Source organism: Falco peregrinus, chromosome 6 (genome assembly GCF_023634155.1).
Source record: "Falco peregrinus isolate bFalPer1 chromosome 6, bFalPer1.pri, whole genome shotgun sequence".
NCBI lineage: Eukaryota > Metazoa > Chordata > Aves > Falconiformes > Falconidae > Falco > Falco peregrinus.
The window spans coordinates 25,290,625-25,303,913 of NC_073726.1; positions in this window are offsets into that span (position 1 = coordinate 25,290,625).

Sequence of the window (13,289 nt, forward strand, 5' to 3'; positions counted from 1 at the left end):
GCGTGGGGCTGTTCTCTGTCACTGGGGCCAGCTGCCACCAGGTGGCCTGTATCTCCGCTGTTAAACGCTCAGCCTCCAGATCACGCAGGATGCTTACAAACTACTTACTGGGAGTCAAGCCTGATCTGTGTTAACTTCCAAAACATGCCTAACTGGGCTAGCTGGCTCAGACCGGTACTGTGCTAGAGACCATTTTAATATTTTAGACCTATAACCAGTGATGTTTCCTGCCCCTAACTAGCACACATCCAGCCATAATGTCTGACTGTAAAGTCAGACTTTAAATAAAAACTACCTGTGTACCTACAGCAATACGATTACAGTAAGCACAATATAATTCAGATAAAGGCAAATTTAATGCAGCTATTCCTAGCAACTGTGATTTTAAAAAAAGCATGAATAAGTGATAAATATTTCACAAACAATTATTCATCTATTCATTGAAAACAAATGTTTCTTAGTAGGAACTGGGCTGTATTTATATGGGATGTGATTAAGTTTTGAATTTTCTCTTGTTCTATGGTGTACGATATTTTTGCTTCTACATTTTTGGTCCTGGTAAAAGACTTAAAAATAATCTTTCTGCCACCTTAATTCTTCTTGAAAGACATCAAAAGTAGATCTATTTACACGGTATTTATAATAAAAATAAATACACCTACAGGGTCTAATCCTGCAACACTTACTTGCATGAGCTGGCCCATCAGCATCTGCTGATGTTGGATCAGGATTCAAATTAAGTCAGAAGAAGCCTTTCTGTTAGTTTTCACAGGCTCTGAAGTAGTCTTGTATGTGAACAATTCTTCTCTGAGTTATTCAAAGGCATGTTAGTGACTTCAGGTATACTTTGGCACCTGGATTAGTTCTCATTGTAAAGCGTTCAACAGTGAAAAGCAGTAAAGTCTTTCTGTTCTTTGCCAAAATCAGTATCTGTGCCAAGAGAGTTCAAGAAACTCAAACTCATACAGAATGACTAGGGCAAATATATACAAATTTACGTCAAACACCTATCTGGGATACAGATTTCAGATACAAACTCCAGTATAATGTAGAAATAAAGATGTATTTAGTCTATAGGAAAATTAAAAAATAGAGGGAAAGAAGAAAAATGAAGATAAGAAAGTTACTGCAATTACCTTTAGAACAGAAGATGAATTTTTCTAGATATAATTCTAGGATATAATCAGCTTTACATGGGGATTAAGTTGCTTTTTTTGGAATCCCCCCCCCCCCCCCCTTATAATCAGTCAAAGCCTTACCTTTCTGCTGTAAGCTTAATTCAAGTTTTTCAATATTTATTTGGCCCTTTTAAAGCTCTGTACTGTTATGAGGCACACCTCATTTTTAAACTAGGGGCATAAAACTTTTAAGTTAAGGCCAAGGTACTGAAAAAGTGGTATGTGATGGATCTCAGTTTTACTGCTTAAGTCAGCTTGGTTCTATTTTTTCAGTAGATGATGTATCCAGTAGCTTCCATAGATTTCTTAGGTTCTTTGTGGAACTATTTTTTTCTAAATGATGTGGATGATTCCTTGTCTTGATTTAAAGAAAAATATTGAAAAAAGTTTAAAGTTATAAATCCCTAAAAATCCTACTTTGAATTGCATGTTACATATCAGCTCAGTGATTACTGCTTTCCCTTGCAGTTTCTAGCCACTAAATCTCTCTCTCACGCATAGTTTAGAAAACAGAAATAATTTTCAAGTTAAAAAAAAAAGGGAAATCTTCATAATTTGAGTGCCCACCTTGAACAGTGATGAACTGGCACCAGTTTACATTTTGATACATATGAGATCATGTGTTCTCCACCCATCCCACAGTATAACTTTTCCTTTGCCACGTACTTTACAATGTGTAAGTTCTCAAACTTCTGCAGTGTTGAAATCAACTTTACAGTTCACAGCTGTCTTTCATTCATAATTCTTCAAGGTGGCTCAGTGTCTGCCATTGAAATGGAAAAAAATATTAGTGTAAATACTAAAATGTAATGTAAGTGTAATACTAGTAGGGAAAAGTGTAATGTGTTTTCTGTGCAAGCCAGCACCTGGATATTCAATATTACCTACATTCTAGAACCATTGACATCTCAGCAAGATACCAGAAAATCTTTCAGATTTGCTAGTGAATAACAGTTGGACAGTAGTGATCCATTAATTTGGTCTGTCCCAATTTGGCTGGATCGTTATAAACTAATGCTAAGATCTGCCATTTGATGGCAGGGATTTTCATAATCATGCAAACCGAAAGAAATATGCTACATATTTTTGAGTTCCAGACATTTAACTATTTGCAGATTACAGTTGGTGCCAGTAGCACAATTTATCAGTTTGCCTTATGTTTTCTACTTTAAAATTCCATTTTCAGGCACGTTACCTCTCTAAACTTTAACTGGATGGCTTACAATGTAAACACCAGGTGTCTGCCTCAGGCTGGATTTCTCTAGAAGGTTTCAGCAAATCTGTTCAGTAGTTTGCTGAGAACAGGGTCAGAGGACAAAAAAAATTCCATGGAAGAGTGCTGAATGAAATAAAATTTGTTTTCATCAGACTTTCAGATAAAGAGCTTTTCACTTTGTGAATCAGGTCCCTTGGTATATTGCCAGACCTGGAGAACAAGTAAACAGTTCTCAGGTGTTTCTTCTGTTGGGCTAGAGGAATGATTTTTAACAATCATTTTGAGTCAAAGATATGGTTATTTGTTTATATGAAATTATATGTTATTTTGTAAATGTGGTTGAATGAATTTGATCAGTGATTGACTGTATGGCTGAGATAGCTCCTCACACACAAAAATTCAAATACTTGTATAAATCGCTTACATGGTGTTAACAACATAGTGTGGCAGTTATGCTGCAGCGAAATGGTCAGTGACCTGCTACCCTGCTTAGACGCGCACAATGGATCCACCCGAGAGCACCGAGGGAGCTGGTGGAGGAGCTTTCCCAGCCGCTCTCCATCCCCTACCAGCAGCCCTGGCTCAGGGGGGGCTGCAGCAGCCGGGGGTCAGCCAGCGTGGGCCCGGCCACGAGAGGGGCAGGAGGAGGGTCTGGGGAGCTGCAGGTGCCGGCCTGGCCTCGGTGCCGGGGCAGCCACGGGGCAGATCGCCCTGAGCGCCGTCACACGGCACGGGCAGGACGGCCGGGGATCGGGCCCCGCCAGCGTGGGGCTGTGAGAGGCAGGTCCTGCGTGAGGAGCCCCATCTCCTGCTGGGACAAGGGGACCCGCTGGGTGGCTGAGGGAAAGGCTGTGGCTGGCGCCTGCCTGGGCCTTAGCGAAGCCTTTGGCACCGTCTCGCCCAGCATCTCCTGGAGAAGCCGGCTGCTCCCGGCCGGGCCGGGGGGGCTCTGCGCTGGGCACAGCCGCTGGGCAGGAGCCCCCAGCGTGCCCAGGTGGCCAAGGGGGCCAGCAGCGCCCTGGCCGCTGTCAGAAGCGCTGTGGCCGGCAGGGCCGGGGCAGTGCCCGTCCCCCTGTGCTGGGCACCGGTGCGGCCGCCCCTCGGGGCCTGGGCTCAGGGTCGGGCCCCTCAGGGCAGGGGGGACGCAGAGGGGCTGGAGCGTGTCCAGAGCCGGGCAGGGGCTGGGGGGGGGGAGCTGGGGGGGTCAGCCTGCAGAGGGGGGGCTCAGGGGCACCTGGTGGCTCCCTACAGCTGCCTGGCAGGGGCTGTAGGCAGGGGGGGTCGGTCTCTGCTCCCAGGGAAGAAGCGCCAGGACACGGGGAACCGGCCTCACATTGTGCCGGGGGAGGTTTAGGTGGGTGTGAGGGGAAATTCCTTCATGGAAAGGGTGGCCGAGCCCTGGCACAGGCTGCCTGGGGACGGGGTGGCGTCACCAGCCCTGGGGGTGTTTAAATGACATGTAGATGTGGTGCTCAGGGACATGGTTTAGTGGTGGGCTTGGCAGTGCCAGGGTAAGGGTTGGACTCAATGATTTTAAAGGTGTCTTCCAACCTGAATGATTCTATGTATCTATATTTCTAATTATCTTTTTGGCATACTAAAAACAGAAATGTGATTAGTCTACCTTATTTGGGAACATACTAGACAAACACACCCACTGCAAAATTCTGATTTCAACAGATTTTTTCCAAGGTCGGTGGCTGTCAGCTGTGTAGCCCTACCTCAGACCTATTCTTCCAGTACCAGGGGAGTTACGCTATTCTGGCTAAACCTTGGGATACTGGATTAAAGAATAGGAGCATTTCAACAGTTAAGAAGTTAACTACATGTTGCTCAAAAAGTTACGTGAACCGGATGCTTATTTAGCTTTGCCAAACAGGAGGTTTCAAGTTATAACGAATCATGTAAAATTGAATGTTGTACTAAACAGATAATGCAGAGTGTTTTGCCCACTGAAAAGCTGGTGTGTAGCTTACACACAAGCTCCTCCGTGAGGAGCTGAGAATTATTACAGCAGCAGAGTAACAACACACTTGAAAGCCTGTGCCAGCAGACAGCTCTCACTCAAGCCTCCCTTCTGAGCTATACACCTACTGATCCCAAACCTTTGGCATTGTCCCAAGATATTTGGTGTCATTTTTCAGTAACAGCATCATTCAGGAGTTCAGAGACAGTCTAATACAAAGCTCTTTGGAGTCAGCAATGTGTTCATCTAGCCCAGTCCTTTTCTCAAATAGCTTCTAGGTCACCCTTAGGTGCAAGGTGAAGAAAGCTGAGAAAGCAAAGAGCTGGTGTACCCGTACCTTCTTTCATCATCCAGCTTTGTGTGCAAAGTTTGGCCTGGGCAAAAAGAGACAAGGAAATTAAAAAATTAAGAGGTGCAGAGAACTGCAGCTCGCTGGCATCTGTCCATGTTTCTGCTACATCCATCTGAAGAGAGAGGCTACAGGGAACACAGCTTTTTATTGCTTCAATCATTAGTGCATTCTTTTAAAACTTCCTAAAATGCATAAGAAGAACAAAGTAGAAAAGCAGACAAAATTCAATGGCATAACAAATGACCAGCTATACTTTTTATTTTTCTTTATATTAGTGCAGTGTACTCTTGTTAGGCTTTGAAAATGCTGCCAAGCATGTAAAATCAGCAGCACAAAACGAAGGTAACTTCTGGAAGACACCCAGAGCTACACCCTTCTACCCCAGCAGAAACCAAATTTCATGGCACAAACAGGAGTCTTTTCCTTAGAAACAGTGTTTGAGGTATTGATGGCTGGGGGCCATCATCTGGATCCATGTCTAACAGCCTGATAAAAATGGATTTTTCTGAGCCTTGGGGATCTTATGGAAAAAAACCCCTTCAGCTGCCCCCCCTTTATTATATCAAGGGGAGTCTAAAATCAATGTTTCTGCTAATTTATCCATGTAGTACATTGCCAGTTATGAAAAAGAAGAAAAAGATAAAAATGACAGTGTGTGAGGAGCTGGCATAGGGGTGAGTGGGATGGGAGACATGAGACGTCCCTAGTCCCAGAGGGCAGTGAAGACAAAGCAGTACTGGTTTTATAAAACTAATTTAAAACCAGGGCAGCAAGGGGTGGGTGTGTGGGGGTTGGGGGATAAGGGAAATACTGTTCAGTTTTGTAAAATGGCCCTGTAAAAGAACCTGGTGTGTGTGCAAGCACATGCAAAATAAGTGTGTGAGAGGTGGATTTTGAATCCGTCTGGAATTTTAAATACTCTTGCTGTAAATTTCTACATTATTTAAAAAGCCTATGAAATGGAAGTAATTATCTGTTAAATTTAATTTTAATTGTAAGAGTTTTCTGAGGGAGTGATGTTAATCTGTGTTTCTATAGCCATCTCCAGACAGATAAACCATGGTTAGTTTTTAATTTAAATAAAAATTATTTTTCTTTGAATTTTATAATCTACAACATTTCATAATTGGGCAAGGTGGATAACATTGTAAAGTAAATTGAAGTAGAATTGAATAATTTTTTAAAATTTCTCATTGCTTATTATCTCATGTCATTCTTGATTAGCCTGAAAACTTTCTGCAGAAATAGTGAAATTGCACATATTAAGCAAATCTTAAAGAAATGCTGATTTTACATTTGTAATAATCCTAAAAAAGACTCAGCTACTTATCTGTTCAGAACAAAGAGCACCACATGACCTGTGCTCAGCCATAACACGCATACTGTCAGATGCTAACAAATATTTAAAAAAAAAAATAAATTAAAAATTGGAAGATTTTTTGTTCTTTGTGCAAGTGATGCTCCTTCCCTACTGACGTGTGTCTTGCCAGACTGCAGGTCAGCCTGGGCTGAGAAAAGCCCTGCTTTGGTCAGTGGAGAATTGCAGGATAACTCCTGGTGAGGAAGAACTGCGTTCCTGAGCAACAGTTAACTGTGGTAGAGACAGCAAAATCATACCTGAGGGGACGGAAAGCACGGGGTATCTATCAGCATTAAGATACCAGCAGTATCTCTAGCGTTTACTTATGGATTCATTACACTGATTTTTCAGTTAAGCTGGGTTTCTAGATAAGGGTTCACTGTTAATACTGAGAATGTTAATTAGTTTGTAATATATCCCCATACTGCTTTATACAAGAGGATCAAGGATAGAAATGCAACATCCAAGAGAGAAAATAACAAACAGAAGAAGATCCCATTTACCAGGTATACATACAACACAGAACTCTGAGTTAAAGTTGCCATGACACCTGCAACCCAATTTCATTGCAGCTGGTACTGAATTCTCTAAATAGGGATATAAAGTATGGGTCTCAATATAACAACTATGCCATATCATTTAGGCAAAGCAAGATGCTTTAGATAATTTCATAATATTAGTGTTTAATGTTATTGTTCTCCATTTCTCAATTTTCTAAGCGTTTCCTGCCCTTTTCTCAAAAGGGAGGGAAAAAGAGAGTTTGTACCTCAAAAGTCAGCCTACCATTATCTGTAAAAGATTTTAACGCAAAACATTTTCAATAATTGCAAACTAGCAGTGGCAACACTTGCCCACACTCCTCTTCGGCTCTGAATTTGCAAGGTGCTCAACACAGGCAATCCCCTCGGAGGGAGCAGCACTGTGCCTAGTGTTCTACCTGTGCCGCAATGTGCAGGTGACAGTGGTGACTACAGTATGGTACAGTCACATGGTAACAGCCTGCCCCCCCTCCCCTGTATACTGGGCTCCTACCGCCAGATGGGCGGGATTTCAAAACTGCATTCCAGAAGGCCAAAAATACAACTTGTTATAAACTAGGATTTTATGAATTTATCAGTAAGATCATATGGCAGGACTAAATCATATTACAACCCAAGAAGCCCCATTTTATTCCATGTCTATCTTAGCACACACAGACTTAGTAACTAGCTGGTTGCCTGAGTGCTTGATTCCAAACTCACTTTGGAAGCTATTACCCCCCAAGTGAAGAAAACAGACACCACCATTAACAGCTGAAAACTAAGACAGCACCTTAGTCCCTATGGAAAGGTGAAGCTGTCAAGGAGAAATGGACTTTTAAGCTTCATACCTGCAGGTTCTTGATCTTAATAAAGAAAGAAGAATAGAGCCATCAATGCAGTGTGCAAACAAATCCATCTCAAACAAAATGATTGTGAAAAATTTCAGCTCCATACCCCATACTGAAGACAAATTACTCTCTTCCACCTTAGTTACTTTGTATCCTGAAGATAGTTTGAACATGGGAAAGCTGCCAAAGAGTGACAACTGACCTATTAAATACAATACATCTGTCACTGCTGTTGTCAGTTTCCAATCTTGTCTGTCAATGCATTTAGCTACTGTATCAGTTGGCAAAATGAGTCTCGCAGAACATCAATTCCATTTAATTGAACACAGGAAACTGCATCTACAGAAACTCCTCATGTTGCTAGGACTGTAACTGTGGCATTTTCAGGAAAGTTGCCTGCATTTATCAGGAATTCAGCCTTATCAACATCTGAAATGGTCTTTCTTCTGACTCCCATCCAAACCAGCTCTTGACCAGCAGGCATCTTGAAATACCGGGTATGGATCAAAAGCAAGAAAGTTCTCCTTTCTCTCTGCACTAATTTAAATTAAGCTCATTACTAGAATCACAACAGATTTAAGTTCCAGAAACAGTCAATCAGCCCCTTCCTGTTAACATTTTTGCATTACTGTAGGACACCGAGCTGGTACAACTCAGTGTAATACTCTGCAGGTCAGTAGAAGTGTGCTGCCTTTTGCTCTTGTATTAGAACTGATGCAACGAAGAACTGAGAGGCTGAGAACAGAATAGTTGCATACTAACTAGCTTAAAAATATTTGAGATAAGAACTGAGTTATACTTCATTTGCGCAGAGCTGGGAAAGAGCTTTTCAATCACTGCTTGTACATGGCTGTGCACACCTATGCAGACCCAGGATCCAAACAGCTCTTTTTTTTTTTTAAAGTAAAAAACCCAAACAGCTGAAAGGGGTTGTAGTAGTTGAAGAGCAACCATCAAAAAATGGAAGAATGCCCATGCATATTAGTGGGCAATGCTGGCACAAAAGCAAATGTGTCAAGGGTAAAGTTTTGACAGAAATTGGAAGAATTCTAAACATCAGATATTTTTTATTATATTCCAATGAATTTATTAAACTAAATTCCATTACATATTGTAGGTCAAAAAGAATCAAATATTTTTCAAGGTAAGTTAGGTCAATTTGTGATATCTTTATGATATAGTTATTTGAAATCACAATGTATTTGATGCCATAAGTTAGAGCCTTAAAGCCTTTTTTTTTTTTTTTCCTTAACACAAAAGAATGAATGGTAGTTTCTTCAAGACTGCTCCTGTGTTTTGCCAATTTATATGGCTTTGACCTTCCAAGGTACAATACATTTGGTATCATAAATTGCCCATGTACTTTCCAGCTTGTTGGAATCCTGACATATAACCTGGGAAAGCCATCTGAAACAGAACAATAACTAATTCCTGTGGGTGGAAATACTCCTTTCTGATACTTACACTACGGACACATATCTGTTGTGGGCTTCCACAGCTGCTTAGCTTCACAGTGCTTCCTGCAGAGCACCATTTCCTCAGACATATTGAAGAACTCTGAGCTGTAGCAGAAAATATAGCTTCTTTTTCACCAGATTGATATGCATAGTATATCCAAATGCAGTATCTTTATATTAAAGAATCAATGTGAATCACACCAGAGCCCACTTTTGCCCTCTTACTCATAAGTAGCAATATAGTATATTTTATATGAAGCTAAGATACTATTGGTTTTATATATTCATATCAAGAATAAGGACACAGTTGTAGGCTTCCTCACAATAAGAGTGCATTATTTCTGAATATTCCAAACCCAAGTTAACTGAAATACTGCTGCTGTGGCTTCAAATTCCACCCCCCCCAGCCCCACCTCCCAAAAGCCCTATAGGACTGTTATTAAAAGGTAAGCTAAGCATCTATGTCTTCAAAAAATGAACAGACATCTTTCCCCTTTTAATTGTGAAAATCTATAAGAGAATAAGTTTTTAGTTGGCCAATTATTGCGATTCTGTTGATCTCAGCTGACAGTATCATAGCCTCTCAGCTGAAGGCCTGTCCCACCTGGCTGCACAAGGGCAGACATGTTTCTTGTTCGAGGTAGTTGAAAGCAGTAGCCTGATGGATGTGAGGTTGCTTTGCATTGTGGCCAGTAGCAAGGCTGAATATGTATCCACGAGACATGCACAGACACATGCACTGCTGGCCACATGGATCAACATGCACAGCACTGCATTGCCAGCACCCAGATAAATGCATCCAGCACTCACACAAACATGAGCAGTGTGGATGGCCTGATCCTGTTCTTGCTTTCTGGCTATGGGGGTGGAAATCCGGTGTTGAGAAAAAAACCCAAAACAAAACCAAAAAGCCACACACACACATATATGTATGCACAAAATATTAATCGCTCCAATGGTGAGCCTGAGATGCTCAGGCTACTCAGTAGCTTTTCCCCTGATATCCTGGTCCCCAAAGCTGCTGGTACCCAGACACAGGATCCCCAGAGATCTGCAGTTTCACTCCAGTAGCTGGTACTTTGTAGCCTACTTGCTGGCTAGTTCCGTTTGAAGTTCAGCAACTTTCACACATACCCACTCAGAATAGAGAGCACACCCATACAGAAGATAATTAGAAAGAAGACTTAATGAGAAGACAGGGCAGACTGGAACTGTGAAATGCTGGGCTGTTTGAGGAGTGTACCAACAAAAGACATTTACATCTGGCCAACTTGCTTTATCCCCTTTCCTCTCTATTTTTTCCTGCTTGTTACTTCCTAATCCATCTTGATAGTTCCCTTTTCCACTTTTGGTCCTTCTCTAATCATCCTGTAATATCTCACACATTGCCACAATTCCTTTAAATACTTCATAATACATTTTACGTAACCCCTCAAGTCTGCTTCCTCTGGTATCCCATAATAAGGGTCCAACCTGTGCATACAGCAACTCCTTTGGTCTGCAGGGTGCACTGGGAGGGACTGTCCTTGGTTCTTAGTGGGCTTCCCACTAGGGACAACAGTCCTGCAGTTCTCCTTGGATAGTCCCAAGCAGCTTGTTCAGGGTGTACCATTTACATTACAGGGTTCCTCAGTCTGGCATTGTTCTGATCTTCACTGGGCCTTTGTGTTCTTGCTGATTAGTTTTTACACACATAACTGTAATTTGCAGCTAATGATTCCCATGAGACAAAGATCATTCTCCAAAGCCGTCAGATGTTATGCTCCATAACATCTCCACGTGATCTGTGGCTTTGGATCCTTGTCTCTCAGGCTTTAGCCATTGCATGTTTGTTGCTTATTCTTGTTACTAATGTGTACAAACAAGGATGTATGAAGTACTATCACCTGTAGTATGTATGTACTATGCTTAGTACAGGCCACCTCTTCCCAGAGGGACATGGACAAGTGTCTGTCACATTTCCTTTCCCTCTCTTCTTCCTTTTTCCCATCTCCTCAACTAGTGGTAGAGGGTTTCTGTTTCTCTTTCCACAGCTTCTACCCATCTTTTTCTTCATTTGTCTTTAGAAAGTAGATATAAAAATATAATGGTCTTTAGTAAATATGGCTGTAACAACTGATTTTAATTCCCTCTGTTTTCTGGATTTTAGCACTGACACATAAAAGGAAAATTAAGGAAAGAGTGAGTTACTCCCTTCAAATGTTTCTTTCCATTTCCACATCTGCCATGTTTTTAGTCAGGTTGAGGGACACTTTATTTCCAGAAAAAGTGACTTAATGAATTATGAAGTGTTAATCTAACTTTTCATGGAAATTACACATGGCACATGATGATAAACTTGTCATTTACCAGTGACTAAGTTGTCACTTTGTGTGGGATTCATTTCAAGACTAAGACACCTATGTTTAGCTGTCTATATAAACGAGATGTCTGAGATCTCATGGTTAACGGCATTCTAGCCAATACAGTCAACAGAGCCTGCCAGAACAACTGTATTTGAGATATCAGCATATAGCTGGCAAACATGCCACCCAACCCCTGGGGAGAGCTGCGCTCCTCTGTGGTGGTACATGAAGGCCAGTTCAGCTGCAAAAAACTAACAATGTCTGAAATAATTTTGGATTTCAAAAACTTCCTTCTAGGCCTGGCAGATATGTTGAAGGACCTAGCATGGACTCACATTTTCTGAATATTATAACAGGGGAAAAACCCAAACAAAACAAAAAGGAAACAGAAAAAGCAAGGAATCACTTTGTTGCTAACAATAGATAGCATAGAATGAGCAATCAACAAGAAACTCTTACAGCATAATAATTTATCTGCCCTGGAGCTAAAGCGAAGCCCTTAGACACAAAGTTACAGTTTTTAGACAACATATATACCCAGGTATCACTACTTTGATGATTGAGATTTTTCTGAAGTATGAACCTCTATCATTATAAGCCATAAAAAGCTGTAAGATTATAAAATAATGGCTTGCCCCCACAATAATCACCGTTGAATTCATTAATTGGCTTATTTGCTTATTGAATTACCTATATTAAAGTACATACCTTCAGAGTAAGTGCCACTGAATAGAAGTGGATGCCTTCTAACTTCAAGTGGATGCAGAGAGCTGAGGATGTGACAGGCACAATGTGATCTGACTTTTAACCTGAAACTTTAGAAACATATTTTAAAAAGTTTCCAAAGTCTTCAGAAGAAAGGTTGAATTGTTTTCTCAGTCTACAGTCTTGCTTCCAGTCAGGTGGTGGAACTGAGCAACTGAAAATGCTCAGATAAAGGGCTCTAGGTCTGAAATGTTTCTTAACAACTGCTTCGTGTCACCAACTCTTTGTTTTGGTTGGTATAGTGACTCCATACTTCCTTTTCTTTTTGTGAAAGAATTTTTTTTTCTTTAATGTGAGATTTTCTTTTTTTAATATGCAGTTTAAAATGGAGGAGGAAGAGAAACATTAAGTCAATGCAAGGAAAAGGCTTGAGATCAGATCTTCCATTCAACCTAACGACTAGAAATGCAGCTGGGTCCCTCTGATGCACATCACGAAAAGCGGCAGCTTAACCAGGGCTGTCAGGGCTGCTCCAGGATCTTGGTGCAGCTGTTCCAGACTTGTAAGCTTGATACCAGTAATTGGAACTTTGGTTCACTTTGGACAAATCAATTACTCTGTCTGACTTCTGTAGCTGCAGATTCTACTTATTTAGCTTGGCAGCTGTGAGGCTAGTGTTGAAAATAACAAAGCAAAACAACCAGGGGTGGGTGATCATTATTGGGGGACAAAAAGATACTGTTTTTCCTACACCTATAACCTTTGTGGGAAGAATCCTGCTGTACTTAGAAAATATCTTTTCTAAGACTTCTAAGAGAAATTGTGCTGTAGGTTCTGTAAAGATAATGACCTGGGATGTAACCTCCACTGAGCGTAATAAGAGGATGTTATCAGAACAGCAAAAATCCATTAATACTGATGTTGGGATCTGCTGTTACTGCATCTCGCTTGTAAAAGTCATAACCGACAATGTTCTCTTTCTCTTGAATACCAAATCACAAACCTTTAAAGCACAAATATCTAAATGAGAAAGCAGATTCTGACAGTTTTTCAGGTTTTATTCTGTTGTCACTCACCTGTGTTTTCAAATGAAAAAGTAAAAAATACGTTCAATGCAGGGGAAAAACCAAACCACCTAAAGAACAGCACAGTTTTGGTGAGTGAGCAAAGCAGAACTACACAGACATGACCGACACAAAGCAAATGCAGAGAAGTTTTGATACTTTTCTTGTACATCATCGCCTTCTTGATGCAGTCTGATAGTTGACAGCACAAGAACAGCTCCTCACCTAATAGGGACTGGAGTAGCACCGGTAGCTTTAATGGGCTCACACCTTCTTC